Source organism: Mercenaria mercenaria, chromosome 10 (genome assembly GCF_021730395.1).
Source record: "Mercenaria mercenaria strain notata chromosome 10, MADL_Memer_1, whole genome shotgun sequence".
Lineage (NCBI taxonomy): Eukaryota > Metazoa > Mollusca > Bivalvia > Venerida > Veneridae > Mercenaria > Mercenaria mercenaria.
In genome coordinates, this window is record NC_069370.1 from 70251046 (window position 1) to 70273123 (window position 22078).

The 22078-nt window shown below is 33.5% G+C and overlaps 2 long non-coding RNA genes across 2 annotated transcripts; one reads left to right on the forward strand and one right to left on the reverse strand.

The window, feature by feature from the left end:
• Window positions 1–476: 476 nt before the first annotated feature.
• On the reverse strand, window positions 477–7308 carry LOC128559977 (uncharacterized). The gene is made up of 3 exons (XR_008372844.1): window positions 6942–7308; window positions 3738–3925; window positions 477–3032 (listed from the first exon to the last, which is right to left on the reverse strand). It is a non-coding gene; the product is annotated as an uncharacterized LOC128559977 (long non-coding RNA).
• Window positions 7309–7329: 21 nt separating this feature from the next.
• On the forward strand, window positions 7330–8527 carry LOC123561335 (uncharacterized). Its single transcript, XR_006688387.2, has 2 exons — window positions 7330–7512; window positions 7899–8527. It is a non-coding gene; the product is annotated as an uncharacterized LOC123561335 (long non-coding RNA).
• The last annotated feature ends 13551 nt before the right edge of the window (window positions 8528–22078 follow it).

Consider the following 22078-nt stretch of genomic DNA (forward strand, 5'->3'; position numbering starts at 1 on the left):
GTTCGCTGCTAATTAACCCTTCTGTGATCAAGCTTGCTTTGTTTAAATAGTTTTGTTTCCGTCAAAAACATTGATCTGTCAACTTTTAAGCCGATGATAAACATTCCAATTACATCAGACTGAAATTTAGGTGACTGACATTTTCAGGTTAATTGACATTTTCAGGTTATGATGTATTTACTTTTGTAATTTATAAACATATAAACTGTCTGCGTTCACTAATAAAACCTTCTCCTTGGCCCAGTCAGTGCAAATTTTCATTGATAGTTACATTTCAGCTAAAATGCGTTTTTTTGTAAGCTGCACATGACCTGTACTGAAATGGATCAGTAAAAGTCAGTATTTTGTATATAATAATGTAATATTCAATTTCAGTTGTTTTACACGAAACTTTAGTATTCACGCCATGTACCCGGATAATCCTAACTCTGTTCAGCGACCTTAACTCAGTGCCAACATGGCTGACAGAAAGACGATGTATGTAGTTAATTTCCTTGTCTTTTTTCATGTTTTATGTGAGTATGCAATGTTAGCGTAAAACTTTTGATAGTCATAATATCCTGTATTGATAAAATGTCTTGTGTACTAAATATTCCAATCGAAGTGTCACATTATGTGGCCGGAATTCAATAAAATGTTCTCAAAAATGTCTTCAAAATGAACATGTTTTATGTTTCTAACTGTTTTAAAGTACCAGAAATTGCAGTAAGACCTTACTTATTAAATGTATTAGTTCCATAAATATCTCTTTGACAATGTTTAACAGTATCAAAGTTTGAAATTGATTTTTATAGCTTAAAAAATGTATTGATTATGAGGTAGGTTTAAATTTGAGGATAATTCCTAACTGGTATAGGAAACAGTGCTGGATAAATATGAACTTAGAATGGATAAACACCTAACCAAACGAAAACGGCTGTTCGTCTGTGCTTTTTTATGGACTGCTGATGATCGAAGTTCTTTGATCTACCCACCCCTGCAGGGATGTGGAATTCCTATGTCCAACTTATCCGACTCCTGTTTTTTTGCCGGCGGACAAGTGCATTTTTCATTCTGTGTGTCCGTGGACAAGCATACTTTTTCAGGTATAAAATAAGAAAACATAAAATATCATTTAGAGTGTGTGTTGCTTCAAGTGTATGGAGGTGATAAAGATAATGGGTTCTTTGACTTGGTCTCGCACACACTGTAACTCGGTAACTATGATAAAATATCAGAGAAGATTTAGATACAAGAAGATTTATTTAACGTCGGAAAAGTATAAACATATAACCCTAGCTTAAAGCTATTTTCCGACAAACACATGTAAATAAGCTCAACATAAGTAAAACAGCTGTGATAAAATGCAAATATGTTAAAGCACATTAAAGCAAATAAAGCATCTGGCTCTAAGTAGATAATTAACAAATCACAAATCATACATGTTACAGCGCATTAAAACAAAATAGCACATATGTACTAGCAAGGAAAAAGGTAATTTACCACATACAGATTTAGCACATTTAAAGCAACATAAAAAATTATCTGACACTACACAAAAATAAGAAGAGTCACATTGTACAACATGCATTAAAAAAAACATAAAAGAAGAATTCATATACATGCTAAAGGGAACATAAGAACTACTTAAAGTAGCCGAAGAACAATATTTGCATCATCAGCATATAGCATTCTGTAACTAAAACTAAAAAAGGAAAACAAGAGTTACACACAGAGAACTAAACGGACATTTAAAGACATCAGAAACGTAAACAACTTAAAAAAAAGCATTATGACAAGTTTGTAAGTAGAATTCTAACTGCTGAGACAATAAGTCACTGTCAAAGGAAATATTTGACCCAGTAGTCGGCCAAATTAAAATCAAAAGCACACAGAGATCGCAAGTTTGACTAAAACAAGTCGGAACGTTTTAAGAGTCTTTCTCTGAATTCATCTGGCTTTGCAGAACTGCGTGGGCAGTGTTTCGGGCATGACCTCAAAACATCCCGAACACTGCTTACGCGATTTCAGACTTTTATAAACGTTAAAAGGCAAATATTTCAACAGCTTATTTTTTACCCCAGTTACTGTGATATGCTTTTCTTTTCATTGTCCTAAATAAAGAACTCGATCTCTAGTCTATTTGCGCTTTCATGAAGGTTTAATATTACAAATCAGAGCAAATGAAATTTGACAATGGACAAGTAGATTTTTAAGTGTCCGTGAACAAGTGAAAAATGTGAGGTTACCCACACCCCTGTCCCGTCAATCCATGCATCACCCCTACCACACAACACATACACACTTTTCTTCCCTATTTACCGTCTGAAAAATATCATATTTAATAATTAATCATAAATCTAATCCCATTTAAACAATATGAAAAATATTCCATTAGCACCTCTATAAAAATCTCTTACACTATACGATATACAAGATTTGAACCAAACACAATTGTGGGGGTTGGGTACTACAGAAATTCGAACATCGGTGGTATTAAATAATTTCTTATGTAAATATAATAATTTTGACTTTATACTGAGTTATTTTTTAGGGTTTATCCAGACTATTCCAAACATTGCTATTTGCATAATATTAAAATTATGAAAATATATTTGACTGTAGTGGGCATACATATAACATCTTGTAAAATTAATGACAAAGTTTGAAGACAATACCGCTTATAATGTTTACAATAATCAGACCATGTACATGTCAACTCATTCATTTCTATAGAATATTAGTCAGTTAGGTGTTTATCCGTCACACATTTTCGTGTAAGTTAGGTTTTTATCCATTCCTCATGTAAACTGAGTTCGGTTTTTATCAAGTCAAAGTTAGGTTTTTATCCCTTTTCTCGCTGTCAGTACATTTGAACATGTATTGTGTCAGCATGCAGTGGGTTAACAACATAGTGTAAACGGGCCTATAAAGCAGTATATCTTTGCTTTCAAACAACAAAATAGTCGAGGCATCAAAAGCATAGAAGTATTTTTAAAGATTTTTTGTAAAAGTTTTCATTGAAAAAGTTGCCTTGTTCGTCGTTTTTCCAACTGAAATCACAAGGGTTGATATATTTAACATGATACATTTTGAAATAAATATACACTTGATCAATGTATATAGATTTAACAACAGAAACATTCCTTTATACATCGTAATTACACAGAAAACAAAGTTGTATCGGCTTTACATCCGCCATGTTGGCACTGAGTTAGGATCGCTGAACAGAGTTAAGATTATCCGGGTACATGGCGTGGTATTATGATTACTTTTTTTTCTGGAGTTCATGCATGGTGTCCATGCATGTGCACAACCTGTGGAATAACGCAAACATCAAATAAAGCCCCGAAGGTTTTTGTGTTAAATGTATGCTAAATTAAAATTCCAACGAAACTTGTTTGCGACTTTTCATTTCTTAATGATTTTGCTCTCCGCAAACATTTTTATCAAATTTTGAATCGAAACAGGAAATGATCTAAAAAATGAGTGCTCACATTAAATGTTTCATGTAGAAAAACGAATCCTATTGCCGTTTCCAAATATTACTGCTGTCTAATCGTCATTGCAATACGCGCATTAACACAAATATAATAAACAAGACTTTCATTGAGGCTAAAACCAGTCAAATTACTTGAATTATTAGATTTATGAATTATAACTGTATTTTTCACTCTCTTTTAAGAAAAGGCACTCTTTTTGATATTGATTGTGTTAAAATGCCACCCCACCCACGTCCTGTCGAATTATGAACTTACTTTCATATAAGATATCACATCACAACACTGCTCAACTTGTTTGCCATTTTTCTGGACGAACGGTTTCGGTAAACCCCGTCCACGTCTGCTCTCTGCAGTATTCCGTTGAATGTACCTTGTTTATTTCTTTATTTAGTATGTACTACTTTGATCGACCTTTAAGCTGCATGTTGATATATTTTTACCGTCTGAAGTTGGAAAGGACAGTGTCAAAGTACTTCATGTAACATATTATGGGCACACAGTAGACGTACATGCCATACGTCAGACAGTATTGGTTTTCAAAACAATAAATATATGTCGGAATTGACAATAAAATGTACAATTTTAAATCAAATTCACGTAAAGTCATTGTAAACTCTTTTAAAGACACATTTTCTTATTATAGTAATATTACGGAAGAGCATTAGTGCCAGATGTATGTTATTTATTAACTCGAAATTAGTTAACGTTGATGTATAGGTCGTGGCCAAGATTAGGTACCTGGTGAATCCATCGGGTAGCCCTACAGGGTCATATAATTAAGATGACCGGGCAGCGTTTGCTCATATTTAAAGAAATATTACTATTTAAACCATGTTTAAGTCTGGAAGGTTTTCGACCTAGTTTGAGCCCATACGGCAATGAAATATAGACATACCTTACATGAACGTGTATATATGAGTCTGTCCAAGACCGGGTACCTAGGCAGATCTAGATCTTGACGAGAGGTCATAGAAGGTGACCGGGAAATATTCAAACTTAGAATACTTAACTATTTTGATCATATCTTGAAGGTTTTCGACCTAGTTCGAGCCCCTACAACCTGGAGATACTATAAACGTAAATGAAGGTATATATCCTGGATACAGTTTGAAATCTGGAGTAGCTCTAGAGGCTATGTTAGATCATACATTGATGTATGGTAGTATATGTTCAAGTCCCTATATGTTGGGTACAATATATAGATGTGTAGATAGATTATTCCACTTCTAAGAGTCAAAAGCCGTCCATTATATATCTGGTCTTTGACAGATGGACAGACAGACGTTCAAATTTTGCGGATAAAAGGGCAAGATACGAAGTCGAAATTTCGTGTTATTAACGTTGATGTATAGGTCCTGGCCAAGATTAGATACCTGGTGTATCCATCGGGTAGCTCAGCAGGTTCATATAATTAATCTCGAAATTTCGAATTAAGTGAACCGAAATTTCGAGTTACTAAGTCGAAATGTCTAGTTAGTATCTCGAAATTTCGAGTTAAGTATCTCGAAATATCGAGTTAGTAACCTGAAATTTCGAGTTTGTATTTAATAAATAAAACGCACCTGGCACTTATGCTCTTTGGTATAATACCGTTTTAAATAGATATAAATATAAAGGTACAGGGTTTTGTCTTGAATCTCTTAGTGTTTCCCTTTAAATATCAATACGATTTTGTTTCATAATGTAATATTTTAATACGAATGTCAGATGAAAAATGTATGAATGAGTCAATCATTTGCTGATATCATGTAAAATGGTGAAGATATATAAGTTTTTGGTAATTACAGATATTTTATTTTTTAATGTACGTCTAAATTTTCGTTTAATTTTTTCAAACATAAGTAGGCATCTTAATTTCTTTGTGACATTCAATGATTTTTTCCGGGGTTGATCTTAATAGAATGACGTGTAATGACGCTGAACATTCATTAAGCACTTGAAATATCCGAACGTAATTACATGCAACGGTAGGTTTACATTGAAATCATGACAGTTTGTCATTTTTATTGCAAAATTATTCATTGACCTAGTTTACATAAAATTCATGAATGAAAGCATATCTTGATTTAACGGTCTCGTGACTCGCTTTTATATTCTGTCCGTCTATTCCACTTCCCAACCCAAAATGATTTATATGCACTAAGACACTTGCATGCTTTTTTTTGTTGGGTTTAACGTCGCACCGACACATGATAGGTCATATGGCGACTTTCCAGCTTTAATGGTGGAGGAAGACCCCAGGTGCCCCTCCGTGCATTATTTCATCACGAGCGGGTACCTGGGTAGAACCACCGACCTTCCGTAAGCTAGCTGGATGGCTTCCTCACATGAAGAATTCAACGTGTGAGGCTCGAACCCACATCGATGAGGGGCAAGTGATTTGAAGTCAGCGACCTTAACCACTCGGCCACGGAGGCCCCTACTTGCATGCTTGATTTCTTGCATGCTTGATTTCATTTTTTACAATATACGTGAATCGACCTCAGGATGTAGAAATGTGTCTCAGTCGTTTCAACTCAAATATTTAAATAAGTATGCAAGTTATTCTTTAGTTACTAATAAAATAAATCAGGAGGCTAGAACAAATATTCCATTTAACCTTTTAACCTTCTTAAATCATAAATATATCAGTAACACGTACAACTTTTAGAGATTAATACCAGGTCAGTTGAGTACATTCATGATTTTAAACAGACTGATTTAAAGGTAGGCTGTCTGTTTTTACAAACCTACTTTACGCATATTACATATAATTATAATCGAATTCAAACTGACCTTTCCGATAAAATACACACATGAGAATAGATACAACTCACAGGGGTGGTCAAAACAATCTATTCTGTGTAAATTGGCAATTTAGCAGATATAACCACATCGCTGAGGATGAAAATATTTGTCGTTCCTAGAATATTCTGTCAATAAACAGAAATTCTAATATTTTAAGCAATTGGTTCATTCATAAAAATAAAGTTTTTTAATTTTATCTGCGCATCTACCACACTATCCTAAGTATCAATAGGCAATATTATTATTTGTTGACTGCACTACTCATTCAATCTTGTAATCCTATTCGGCAATACTCAGGTAAAAAAAAACTCGTGAATATTTTAAACTAATTGTAAACACAACGTGGAACAATTAATATAAGCATGAATAATTTGGAAAGTGATTTTCTTTTTGTAATGAATGTAATGCCCTTTAACAAAATTCTTTCCTTCTTTTTATATAATTATGTGCGTTTTGTAACTTTTTAAAGATGGATTCATGTCGCAAGATGAAGATATAACATTGAAATGTCGAAACGCCATGATAGACCTGTTTTTCTAAAGTACAAAAAATAAAAACTTAGTATTTTCAGTTATTTTTAAGATATCAACAATAGATCGGAGTGTGGGGAGACTTTTGTTAGAAAAATATCCAATATTTGTTGCGTGGATATAATTTGATATAAGCTCCTACGTAATCATTGCAATGCCAGTGTAATATCCGTGTTTGTATGCACTTGGCTATTTAAAAGCATTGATTTTCTTTGACTTTAATACTTTCACACCCGGGCGAGAGAATTAACTAATCTAAAATCATTGTTCAGTTCAGAAACATCTACTAATCTAGAAACATCAAGACTAGCCTGAGTGTTATTTTGGTAAACATCGTCATTAGTACACACCCTGAACGCTCTGGTATGAATCAGATATTGGGATTAACGTTAATAAACAATACACTTAATTTCTCAGAGACCATTCCTACATTCCTATAGATTATTGATCCGTTTGTTAATATTCCAACAAACGACCGGAATTACTTATCCTCTTTTGTGACGACATTTAATTTTTACTTCCGTAAACATCATATTTTGCGTGATAAACTCCAACTTGTTGATGTGTTGATTTCAAGCTCCTCAACATGACATGCATACCAGTATGTGTACCTTTAAATGTTAAAACGTTGTGACAAGTTGTATAAATGTCATGAAAAACTATGAGCGCAGAACTGAACATCAAGAATCGAGAAAAACATGATTTCTTTTTGAGTAAGTAAAATATTTTTTGACTAAATTTAAAGTATTTTTATATTCGTTCTAATTAGATACTCTTGTTTATAACTAGTAAAATTATCATTAATAAATTAAAAGTAGAAAGTTTGATTTAATTCTTAATCACTGTTTTTTTATTAATTTCAATTAATAATTTTTTTTTTCTAAAGTAATAATCTTGATAAGATTTGAAATAGCTTATTTTTGAAGGGTTTAAAAACAAAACACAGAGGAAATATTTGACGTCTGTTCTTTTTAAAATGTCAATCATAAATTCTAAAATCAAAAAAGACTACATTTTCTTAGACGGCAAAATAAATCTTTTCATGTAAACAATTTAGTATGAAGGTATTTACGAATTTATTTTTACTTTTTACTTTTAGATTGAAAAGCTCCTAAAGACATGGGTTTAAAGCTGACATTTTGTCGCCTTTGGAGAACTTTGTATTTGGTTTTATTGTGTGTTTCTGTGACACTATGCTTCTGTAGAAGTGTGGGCTGGGTAGGATGTGTGGACTATGGCTGTAGCCATACGGAGGGTGGACGATGCGAAAACTTTGGAACGAGACCTGATAATGATTGCGTCTGTGTTATAGACCATTGATGAAGTAGAACATAGGGATTTTAGATAATTAATTGCCTAATTTGTGCCAAAGATGATAGTTTCAAGGTTCAAGCTTGCCAAATCGCCGGATCCGTTATTCGAAATAAACTGAGGATTTCAAAAGGTTGTGTTCAGTAAATGTTGAAGTGTGTTATTGACATATTACGGGCAAGGTGGAATATGACTTCTGTGACGTATTTAGGGGTGTGCCATTTGATATTCATACTTTTATATTCGATGAAACGGGTATCTTTTATTAAACTGTTTACATGCATAAATATGTTTATTTGCATGAATGCCTTTACATGATATCATCCCAGGGTAAAACTGTTACGAGAAGATCTTTTCATTAGGTCAGGTTGTCAGGTATCTAGGATAATTGTAATAAAATTAACATTACATCTCTTATACTTTTGTTTATGTTATTCTCTTTATAAAGCCTACTCGTTATATATAGTGGTTACTCATTCGTCATGTTAATTTGAAAAAAAAGAGTTCTTATAATGGAAAATACAGACATAGCTTTATAGTAAGTGTTCATGTGTTCAAAAATTATTTCTAAATGACTTAACACAATATGAATCAAGATTCCCCTCCATCCTATGTTTGATGTCGTCAGAGTAAAATAAAGCCATTACATAATTTTGGTATTACATCAGTGTAATAAAGATTTGACGCTTACGCCGTTTTAAGTTCAAATTAACTTGGTCTATGACAGGTAAAGATATATTTCAGAAGGAAAAGCTTACATATCATAAAAATAATTTTATTTTATGTCTTTCCACATTGAATTTATTAAACTCGTTGAAAACAAATTGATAAAATTACTTTTTTATCCAACTTGTTCAATAAATTTTATATGAAAAAAGAGTCATGTAATATCTTCTATTTCTTAAGGGTTACGAAATATACCGACCAACTTTACCTCGTTTTACATACCAAAAGTTTAAAAACCGTGACTTTGAACTTAATGCACTGTTTGAGAGATAAGGAGTTAAAAGATTTTTTGTCTGACTTATTTAAATGTCGGTCAGCTCGAACAAAATGTTGAAATATTAGATCATTTACATTGACGTGACATTTGCAAATTCTTTAGCTTTGTACATGATAGTTGAAGAAAACATTAAGCTTATTACAAGAATATCGTGTTTCGTGCACATGTTAAGAATATCTTATTCCATGATTTACATGATTGAAATTAATGGTATCTTGTATAATATACATTTTATGAATATCGTTCATCGTGCGCATATCTTATATCAAGTACATGATGATTATCAGTTTACACTTTTAAGAAAAACGTAATATTTACCATGCATCATCTTGCACACATATATATACATGGAATTTCTTTTTTTCCACTGAATTTACATGGAATTTATCATATTTACACGTGATATAAATAGAACAAACAGAACGCACATATAATGAAAATAAAATTACTATAAAAACATGTGATACATGTATACAAAAGTCCGAAGATATTCGTGTGAAACGAAACTAAGTGCTTTATTACGATATAGAATGACAATTTGAATCACTAAAGTTAACTTGTCTTGAAGAATCGGAACTGAAGATTCGTCAAATTGAGCAAAATTCACACAGAAATCACGAAACCCTATCAAAAGGCACTACAAATCACATGTAGACAAGATATGGAATACTTAGAGGAGTATTATAGTAAAACAAGTCTTGACGAAACGAAATACAAGATTTGTTGGAATGCAGTGTAATTCAAAGATTATATATGCAGTACAAATATTGTATGTTCACCATTGAAAACGTTCACCTTATACATGTTTCTCCATTGGAATAACATCGTTTGAGTGATTGAACTCTTCATTCTGCCTATTAGTTTCCGTAATTTAGTGTCATTTGTAAAGTTTGTAAGTTCATATATCACTTCATGACCAACCTTTGTTTCAATGCGTATATAGAATAATCAAACACTATTTGATAAAGAGAATCAGTGAAGTTCATTCCACAGAAGCGACAGAATAATATTTTTCTTTTCACATGTACTCGTAATCCATAGCTTGCTTACTATATGCACAAGCTAAACTATCGTTATCATTTGCACATTCAAATATGAGAACGTGTGTGCTAAAACAGATAGTCGGCGCATTTCAGATCTGTCCATAAAACACGAAGTTCTGTGTATTCTTCCATGATAAAACCTGTCACATTAAGCAAGTAGTTTTACTTACCTAAACAACTGAGCTTGAATAACCGTTATGTTTATCAATGAACACGTTTTCAAAACACATTGTAAATCAACTCCAGATTGTTCTTCCAGACACGTACGGCACTTTATGTATAGGTTAATAAATGGGAGAGCGGTGCCTTTGAGTGATAATGGCCCTGGCAATGTGATAATAGCCCGAGGTCTATTATCTTTTTCCAGGGCCATTATCACTCAAAGGCACCACTCTCACATGTATTTGCCTGTTTATTACATGTTTACCTATAATATAGTAAGAAAAGTTTAGTGTGTTATTTATATGGGTACAATAGCATCTACTGGTATAATAACGTTCAGATTTTCAGTTTCTATATTTTTTTAATAATAGCCAGGGATAGAAACGTAGTAATCCGTATCGATCCGTACCTGAGCCGTACCTTAAAGTAGTAATCCGTATCAATCCGTACCAATCCATACTTCTCAGTTACGGATCGACACGGATTACTACGTTTCTATCCGTGGCTAGACGTAGCTATCCGTGCCGTATGTGTGACTGGGGTATTAGAGACTATATACTATATAAAACCAAATGCCTTGATAGTTGCACTATGTTGCTTATATTGTTAAAAATAAGTTATTTCACGAAGAATGTAGGGATAACGCATGTTTTTTTCGTGTTATAACATCTGCAGAATCCCGAGTCTGCAATTTTCACTGTTTGCCTTCTCGGTGCTCCGAGGGATCTACTTTTCAGACTTTATTTACCTCTCAACAGCGGGTCTTAAGTGTTGTGTGGCGGCCGTAAAAAACCGCCCTGACTTCATCTCAGTGTTGTTATATTTTCTGGTCCTTCGGGATCATTCATTTCAACTCATTTAGATTTGAAGATTGAATACTGCTTAGCTTAAGCCGGTGCTAGGGGGCGTGGCAGTGTTGCATTATGCATTACTGCTCATCAACAGATTCAAATCAAACCGAGTCTGCAATTTTCACTGTTTGCCTTGTTCTCGGTGCTTCCGAGGTGCTTCAGATTTTGTTCATGAACAAAGTACAGGTAAATCATTTGCTTAATCCTGGTTTTCTCGACACCAAATAATATTTTACATGCATCTGTCGTATTTATATCCATGCAATCTTATGCTATTTATAGAGGACGTCCTGACTGGTTGTAATCATATTTTTTTTTGCAAATAGTACCAGGTCCTGCGTTTGCAGCGTAACATAAAGGGCGTTTACGTTGCTTGTGTCGTGTAGCGGCCGTAAAAAGCCTTTCCGCAGCTGTTATATATTTCCATCCATTTAGATCGTTCAGCTTGACATTTATGTTAGGTTAGTGGTAATGTTAGTTTTTTCATCCAGAACATTTCGAATTGAGTGCTTCCAATACTCTCGCTTTCGTAGTTTTGGGTATTGTGTAATAATCTTATGGATATAGTGCCTTCTTTTTTATTATGTCTTTTAACTTTCTATGACATGCGGGCTCCATAATCTAAGATCCCCTATGAAAATTCTAGTCTGTTTAATTTTGCCAACTGCTTTCCCATTAATGGTTGGTCCATTATTTAAACTGAGAAGCAAACGCCGCCTTTAATTGAATTGCATATAACTGAAGGTTCCATGTATACCGCCGTATTGACACATCTGCAAAGGTCTCTAAATTGTATTTTGATACTTGTTAATTAGATGTTGAATTCTGCTCATTACGGGGCTAGAGAGCAATAGCCAGTGTGTACATACCACGTGGTTTGTGACGTCATTTTCGGGTATTACGGCAAGAAAATTTATAAACAAATCCGTCGATTCAGAACTTAAAAGTACCGTAAGTAATTTATTTTTTCACCGATTTTAATAATTCTTTTACGAGGCTCAAGCCAAGATAGTGGGCTATAAACATAAGACAAAGTTTTCCTGAAATTCTAAGCAGTTTTTGCAAAGGTCGGTTCCAACCCTGAAATTCGGCAAATTCTCGGAGGGTAATACGGCAAGAAAAACCCGTGTTTTACAAAATAATGCAGGATTGCTTTCCTTTACATTGTTGTGCCTTTCACCGCTGTTTATTTTGGTTCCAAGAAGGTCAGCGAATCACTTGACTGCAAATGAAATTGTAGGTTTCTCTGTGAAAACCTATGTCTTCGGAAAATGTTAATACGACAAGAATGATATGACGGCAAGCAGATTCATGAATACTCCAATTGTCCCTAACAGCAGTTGAGACTTACTTCTGTCGGCAGGTTAGTAAATAGGGCATACATACATAGTGCATGGTATGCTAAACTAGAGGGAACCGTTTATAAACAGTAAAGCCCTATTTCATTTTTGAAGTTTTGACAAAACATTTTTCCGTATGCCTGAGATTTATTAAAAAGAATAATTCAGTGGTCTGTTTTCAAAATTATTGTTACGTTTTCATGCACTTACAGTCCATAGGAAAAATGGGGGCTTTGCTATACTATGAGAGCGATAAAGGACTGTCATGGCCGTCTTAAGATTATTTTTTAAAGTTTGTCTGTTGAAAATACGTTTTGCTAATATTTTGGCAAGTAAAGTGATTGCACAGGCACAGTTTTACATTCTATTTTACGAACATGATTCTGAAACGATATTTTGAACGATTGTAATTTTGTTCTAAAAGATATTTATCGTTTGTCAAAAATAATTTGATACTATGACAACTTACGTATAGGGGTCTAAAAAATGCATGTAATACGGTACAATTTTGATATTAGACTATGCAAAATCTTAAGAAAATTCAAATTTATAATGTCACGTTTACCGAACAGAATAAACCTTCTTTTCTTTTCTTTTCATACTTTTACTTTTATGCCCCCTTTTTAGGACATAAAGTTTTAGCACTTTCTGGATTAATCATTATATGACTGGATATATAATTCTTACATTTTATGTTAAGCCCAAGTTATCTTCAGTAATGATTCTGCGATCCTTACAATAACTAGGGTCATAACTTAGTCAACAACTGTTTCATGACATGACCTGTATTAAGAAGATGTTACACCGACCCTTGATTCCGTCTGTGACTCTTTGGCTAATTACTAACGCTTTATTCAAAGGTCAGGCAATATTTTTTTTCTCTCACGTTCGGTGTGGTCTTTATGAGATACAAGGAATCGTTTGTTTACGCGTTGAAAGTGTCCAAATATTTAAGAAAATATTTTAACACATTACGTTTTGTATATTGTTTTTATTTTTTGAAGGTGCATCTGCATTTTACACTCTAGTATGACATACTAGAAGTACACATGCATATTTTTGTTATTAATAATTATATGGTTTACAATGATTAAACTGTGATTAATGGACGATACGACAAATGCAGAGTCGAGATGGAAATCCTTTGCACTTACTAAGTTTCAATGTGTATAATATGTCGTTGCGTTACTTGCGTGTATGGAAACTACAAAGCTGGCTTGGTGACCTTTTGTAGTTTTTGCATTTGTTGTGTAACCATTGCTTTCTTGGGTCTGATAAAATGAATTGTTCAATTTAACTTAAATTTTACTGTTATGTTTTACATTTCAAAACGTTTCATAAATTTGTAAATTTGTAACTATCTGCTTATGCTGTCATAATTTAATGTGTAATGCGTTAATTTTATTAAAATAAGTAACTTGATCGAAAATTTCAATTTCTGTGTGTAACCATAATCTCGAAATCTCAGACTTGTTTCGAAATGCAGTTTCGATACATTATCACTTACTATTATAGGTAGGCATTGTTCAGAGGCCCAGCTATCACTATTCAAATGATTGATAAGTAAACACATAATTTGAATATGTAGGATATATTTTCAATTTTAAACACTTTTTGTAGGCTTTTTAGCAGTTTGACTCTTTTAAGATGGTTGTTAGCATTCGCGGATGCAACAGTATAGACACATAGGGACGCATTTATAAGATACCTCTTGAGACTATAAATAAAGTAGAAATTAGGAAACTTCTCTTGAAAGCTCTCATTAGATAACAAGTAATGAAACAGAAAAAAATAGATCTACTAAACGATCTTTAAGAAGCATTGAAAAAAGCCGTTCTTTCATATCACATCATACCGAAATTTATCTAAAGAGAAGCTAAAGAAATCTGCAAACTGGTATTATACATGAGGAAACGAGTCTAAAACTCAGTAATTCGCGAAACTGTTCGTAAAGGAACAAAAGGCATAGTCATGAATCTGCTTGCCGTCATATCGTTCTTGCCGTATTAGCATTTTCCGAAGACATAGGTTTTCACAGAGAAACCTACCATTTTATGTAAAGTAAAGTGGTCCGCGGGCCTTCTTGGAACCGAAATCAACAGCGGTGAAAGGCACAACAATGTAAAGGAAAGCAATCCTGCATTATCTTGTAAAATACGGGTTTTTCTTGCCGTATTACCCTCCGAGAATTTGCCGAATTTCAGGGTTGGAATCGACCTTTGCAAAAACTGCTTAGAATTTCAGGAAAACTTTGTCTTATGTTTATAGCCCACTATCTTGGCTTGAGCCTCGTAAAAGAATTATTAAAATCGGTGAAAAAATGAAGTACTGACGGTGCTTTTAAGTTCTGAATCGACGGATTTGTTTATAAATTTTCTTGCCGTAATACCCGAAAATGACGTCACAAACCACGTGGTATGTACACACTGAATAGCGGTAGTATGCATTTCCACTACCGTCCATAAACAAGCTCAGTCAAAACGAGCCTGCAGTGTTTTCCACTCTCTCTGTCTTCACACTTGACTTAACCCAGCTAACATGTTTAATGTTTTTTTATAAAAAAAATAATAAAAATTTACCTAATTGCAAATCAATCTGACAGTGTATTCTTGGGGTCTTACAACCCTCTTATTTCTAATTTTCCACATTGAATCAAATTAAGTAGATATATTAATCAGTAGTGCTATAAATCATCAGTGTCTCCGTGTAGGAAATAACGCAGCTCATCCAAACCGATTCCCTGCATTAGTGTATGTCTGAATGTGTACATTATTAACCTTTACACAAATTCCACAGACAATGGAATACATAGAGAAAACGATGACAAAACAAATAAAAAAATCACATTGTGACACCGCCTTGGATCAGTCAGAGGCAAGAACATCACTGTTTATTGATGTGTCTCAAAGTTCAATCTTAACCCACCATGTTCCAGAATAATAGTACACATATGAAGCCCGAACTCAAGCCGTTGTTTACTGAACAAGCTACTTACATGTGTATCTTACCTTTTGACTTATCCGTGACATTTCATTGAATCCCGACCAATGGTTGCTGAGGAATAGCGCAGGAAAGATTCAGATCTCACTAATGGTATAACAGAAGTACTGCGGACATATTTAATATTTAAGGTATAATACCCGTAATAGAATACCTCCTTTTTGAAGAGTATTCAATTCCTACAATAAACCTACTTTGACTGAAATATTTCAGGGTGCATAGGTTCAAGCCCCGCTGGGCCCAATTTTTTTCCCTTTATTTACCTTTTTTCCTAGTAAGTTTTTACTTTTTTTAAGACATATTATTGATTTATTGTACAAAAGAGGATTTTTTTCATTTGATAAGCAATTTCTTGCTGTTCAAAGTGAATTTACCTCTGAAACAGAAGAGGGCAGAGTTAGACATCTTTAAAAATACTGAGTTACATGCAGTAAAAGTTCTCTATTTTGCCTTTACTCTTTAGATTACATATTGTAGAAGAAATGTAGGTAGGTTTTACTTTTGCCCCAAGGTTATTTTTGAATGAAGTGAGAAAAATTTAAAACTTTTCCACTGGACTCGACCATAATATTTCAATGTTGGAGTAAGAATTCTGTCTCATTAAATCCGTTTACTTGAGGCACCCTAGAAAAAATGATATTGACAGTTTTATTTTTTGATTTGTTTCTATTTTGTTATAGTTTACCAATAGTCTGGTGTTTCTTTTATTAAAAATAATGGTATAATGAGTGTTCTGGAAACGTTTTAGACATTGGCCATTACTGTGCAATTTGTCTCTACTTGAGCTTGCGGAAATACCATAAATTATACAAAATTTATAATAAAAAAAACGGCATGGTAAAATTTGCAACACAATGCAAAACACAGTCAACTTTTAGAATATACCTAGCAAATACCAGTTTTTTAAACATTACTATTAGGTGTTCAATACCTTAACAAAATACGGCGAAGGGCTATGACTGCAAGCAGAAAATCCTACTATGAAATTTCATTGTGTTTTTAGAGATTAAGTCTGGGCAAGATTAATGTATAATAGTCGAAGGTCAATATCTTGTTGTAAAATCCCGTAATCTATTCACAACGTTGCTCCATACAGATCATCCCTGCGAAGTTTCCTTCAAATACCACCAACAGTACTGGAGAAGTGGTGCTGAACAGATTTTGACACTGAAGTAACATAACCCCGCAAATTTGTAATATAATTGGACGAATATGAAGTTTTGTTCTTCTTAGATATTTAGAATTTTCAACATAAAAGTTTTTAAATAAAAAAAACCCTGTTTACCAGCTGTCAAATATGTCGATACTATAGTAGCTCTAGGCTCTGTTAATAAGACATAGACTTTAATTCACTCAGTTTTGTCGGCTAATGAAATCAAGGAAAAGTACGGGGAAGTCGGATATAACATCAACACGTAGCAGAATCTGCATAAAAGCTCAATGTAACATGGAGAGAGCGAAAAATTAGGCTAGTAGGACAGTTAGGCCGAGAAATTGAAATAAAAAATTTATTTAGAACTCGATGGGCAAAATTAACATTAATTGTGAAACTTTCTACCAATACTTTTGATCGAGTTTGCCTGTTTCGCGTTTTTCAACTATATTTGAATTTATAACTTTGGAAACGTTTTGCTGATCAAAAACAACAATAAAAATCGTCCAAACTTTGACATGTTTCTTCTTTTGTAAGGCCTAAGTTTTCTACGTTACAAGTCATTTGATGATGCCAACTACTGATACCTGCTTACATGTAAACCTTCACCAAAATACTACTATAAGTTTAAAAGGACCTAAAAATGTAAGCATATCTTGAGACGTTGTCTTTAGGTGACGAAGCCGTGCGTCGATAGTGCCGATTCTTTCCTACAAACTTGCATTATATACAAAGCTTTCACTAAAAGTAAACCTTAGATGGTGCTAGTGTGTATATAATAGTGTTAGTGTTCAAGCACACTCAGTTATACATGAACTTGAATATATGGATTTCATGAAAACAGAAAAATGACCGCCCTCTCATTTTACTGATAATTATGGTCAGGCACTGCTATTGATATTTCCATAGGTTTCCACTTTAAGAAATGACTCTGTCACATACCCCAGCATTGGGTGATGACAAATAAAATGTGAATCACTAATTAAAAAGATAACATGTCAGACACCGAAAAATAGTAATTTCATTTTTTTACAGTTTCTCTTCCAACGGAACTACCCCCTTTGTTAAATGACATATAGAGGCCAAATGCCTACTGACACCTACTATTCTAGAGTGACAATTAAAAAGTCATGCATTCAGTCAGATACTTGTAAGATATTCCAAATTTCACAGAAAACATTGCATTGCTTGATTTTGACACAAATTTTATGATTGTAAACGTTACATTTTTACCAATCAGTTAATGTCTCATTGACTCTTACGGGACTCGTACGGGTTTCCCTACACATTTTTCAATAAATTTAAAGCTGCGTTTCAGTACCAGTATCCGATTTGATTAACCTGTCAATAGCTGTGTCCATTTTTGCTTGTTTCCGATTTTTATTTGTAAATAGAAAAATTAAAATGCAATATGCAGACTACAATATGTTTTGTGGATCTTACATTAAAATTGAACTTTAAGAGGAAAATATATCACCTTTTTAGTACCTTTTTACCTTTTTGCAATTCAACTTATAAAATGATAAACAACGAATCGATTTTGTCCGCAAAAAAAGTAAGAACGTCTTGACAGACTGGTTTTCATTTCAAGATAATTTTGTCATTTCATTAAAAAAAAACACGGCACCTTGAACATTATACATGTACAGTTAAACTTTCTCAAGAGACCACGTCTATTTAGAGACCATTTGTATTGAGAAAACTTTTTTTTTCCATTTTGTGCTGTTAAAGAACAAATTATATTGTATTATGAGAACATATTTACTCCTTCCCTTAGCTGGTCTCTTGCAGGTTGTGCCGTAGTATAAAATTCATTTCATGGTGTTCACGCACATGTAAAAATTAAGACAAAGGCAACGATAAAAGGACGTGGCCCACTCACAATAAAACTCTACAGCAGTGTGTACCTCGTGAAAATATACACAGAATTACAAAGACAAATTAGAATATATATGCGAAAATGACAAAACTAACAAATAAAGGAAGAAAAGTGTGGCACCACCTTGGAACCGTCAGTGGCAAAAAAAAAAAAATAACTGAATAATATATTGCACCGATACCTCACTCATAGCGACAGGAATGAGCATAAAATCATGAAGAGCTTAGAACAGTTGTTCTAAAGAAATTCTTTCTGCTTATTCCATGATGCTATATTATAATAAATATACGGGGAATTAACTTACATTTTTGTTAAAAAGTAAATAATATGTAGTTTATCAATAATTTACACAAACAGATACTAGTGTATATATTTATATATACATATACACGCTTTGCCGTAATTAGTTGGTGATTGGTTCGCATAAATTCTCTACGTAAAATAATTTATAATGCGATGGGAAAGTAAACTGTTCTGTATTTAATTATATGCATAAATGCACACTTTCTCTCTATAAATTCATTGAATCTTTGAGATCCAGTTCACTTTCAGGGAGAGAATACATAATTTCTCTGGTCCCAATCAGTTAAAAAGACTAAAATGTCACTGCTGCTTTGTGAGACATGATAACAAAGATTTGAGTATATATGTACATATAAATGTTGAACCAGTACCGAAGCAGCATCGAAACTAATCTTATTGGGTTAGTGGACTTGTTGTGGCCTACGCACGCGCTAGCCCTCTGGAATAATGTGGTCTGATTGGTTCGCATAAATTCTCTCTACCGATAACACATTTGCCAACTTAATTTAAGTGTCTGCCTTAATAACATTTTATGTTTAAGCTCAGTTGCATTAAGATCTATACGTGGAATCACCACGGCAACAGAGTCAGAAAACAATGATTGCACAAAGCATGGTCTGTATTGCGTCATACCGGTTTTGGTCTAAATTGATGATAGCTACAGATTTGAAATGGGGGACAGTATTCAGCATATTTAAATGCCATGCAGTTCAAGACAGTAGGCCACCTGTCAGTACTGGCAATAGTTCAATACTGCTGCAAATATTTATGATTGCGTTGGCGGTAGAGAAAATATCAATGCCTTAAAACAGCACGTTATTTGGTAACTAAAGTGCCAAACTCCTGAGTTCTAACAACGGACCGCTGATTTCTATAGTAAATGCTGCAACATTCGTTATATCTCTTATCTAATTATATTTCCCTTTCCAGTTTGTGATAACATGAAATTTAATTAAACGTAAGATACGACTTACGAATACATTATCAATAGATAGGAAAAAATCCAGCAATCGCCAAGTACAATAAATTCGACCTGCACAGGCAGACCACAAAACACAATCCAACAAAAACGGAACACATAAATTGCAACCGAACAACACAAACAGCACAGAAAAATCCAAACAAAGGAAATAGAAAAAAATATCTGAGCGGTATTGCCTTGTAACGGTCTGAAGCAAAAAGCTACAACCGGTTCAAATACATTTAACAAGTACCAGACCTATCTTGCTCAAGAAACGTTTAAAACAACCACGGCAAATACATACAAGTTGATTCCGTCAGTGACATCTAACTAACGGCAACTGTTTCAGTGATATAACTGTGCATAAGTAATTTAGGAAAAGCCGCAATGTTGTAGTCACGCCATATGTAACAGTATTAAATATATAACACCAAGACAAACTATAATTCTTAAACAGCCATATACATGATAAACTAATATTGAACGAAGCAAACCAAAAATATTTGAGTACTACAAAATCAAAAAAAAAAGTTTCGCAAAAACTTTCAATAAACGATTTCCCTAAAATTGTGCAAAATGTAAGGCTGCAATGATATAAGTAAATTGACTCTCCATCATAAATGTATATATTTCTTGTATATTTTGTCGTAGACACTGCTAAGTAACGGGTATTCATTGTATATTCACATTATAATGTAGTGGACCCGTAAGACATTCGACAAATTACGTAATCTCCATTTGCGAGTTCGGTATTTCTGTTTTTACGACAAGTCATGTGCGCGCTGGGCTATATTTACGTCCGAAGAATGCCCAAAAGAATAAAGTTATTTAAAAAAATAGCATTTGGACAATCAAATGTTGAAAATAATTATAACTTTTTTGCACCTAAGTTTTCTTGTTTTAGTATTTTTGATTCTATGCCAAATATGTACATGTTCTTATTTCTATGTAGAACAATTCTGACCGCCATCCATTATCGGCTTGAGAAATATTCTCCAGTATGCGAATTTGCATGGTTTGTATGTAGCAAATTTAGCAAGCATAGAAAAAGTGAAGCTAATACCCTCATGGCGATGAGTACTATAAGAAATCAGAGTGATCAATATACACATAAGGGGTAAAACTTGTTTTTACGATTGACCTTGAATAAATAAGTGTAATCTAATTAAATGAACTTGTTTGTCTTAATGTAGAGGAAAGAAATAAATTTATATCAACAGACTCATTGAATTCTTCATGTGAGGAAGCCATTCAGCTGGCTTGTGGATGGTTGGTGGTTCTACCCAGGTGCCCGCTCGTGATGAAAGAATGCACGAAGGGGCACATGGGGTCTTCCTCCACCATCAAAGCTGGAAAGTCGCCATATGACCTATAATTGTGTCGGTGCGACGTTAAACCCAACAAGAACAAGCAAACAAAAAATAAGTAGTAAATAGTACTGCACTTCCGGGCTAGTCAGATAATGGCGGAAAGAAAAAATTCCTCAATTTCTTCCCCATTAGAGTGGCATTTTCATGTTTTATGTTAACCAATTCTTTCCTTTATTGTTTCATTGTGGACATATACCTGACATTTTGGTAGCATTTTCAAGGAGATTTTTTTGCATTTATAGAAATATAAACAAACCTTATTACTTATGTATTCATACCCACATTTTAGCTGTCAGTTTGGGAGATATTCCATAGTGTTGACTTGTCAGACAACAAATCCCTCTTAGAAGTTACATGACCCCTACTTTTGCTGGTTTATAGGTCATTTAAGAACATAAGGCTAGTAATTTATTTATTTATTTATTTTTTTTTTTTTTTTTTTTTTTTTTTTTTGAATGGGCATGGCTATTTGTTACAGCTCTCAGAAGATTGTAAATATTATATAAAACATATCTAGCAAATTTATTTACTACTGTACAGCTTGGATATGTGGTTGGCAGAAATGTGCCACATACTGTGAAATTTTCTTTTCAGTTCTTTTTGTACTTTCTGGTAATAAAATGGGAACCAGTTAACCTTTGACCAATAAAAAATCAATGCTGTCTATTTTTCGTACCTTACCGTACCATATATCAGAAATATGGGAAAACTAACTTGCGGAAAGTTCACAATGAACGCTTTTGGTAGAAAGGCATCTTGTTTTTTTTTTTGTTTTTTTTTTCGACTGAACTTAGGTCTGAGACCAGTTTGAAATATCTTAAAATAATTCAACAGATCAATAGATTCAGCAATTAATCAAGATCCAACAGAAACCCCTCGTAGAAAGCAACACTGTATAAATTA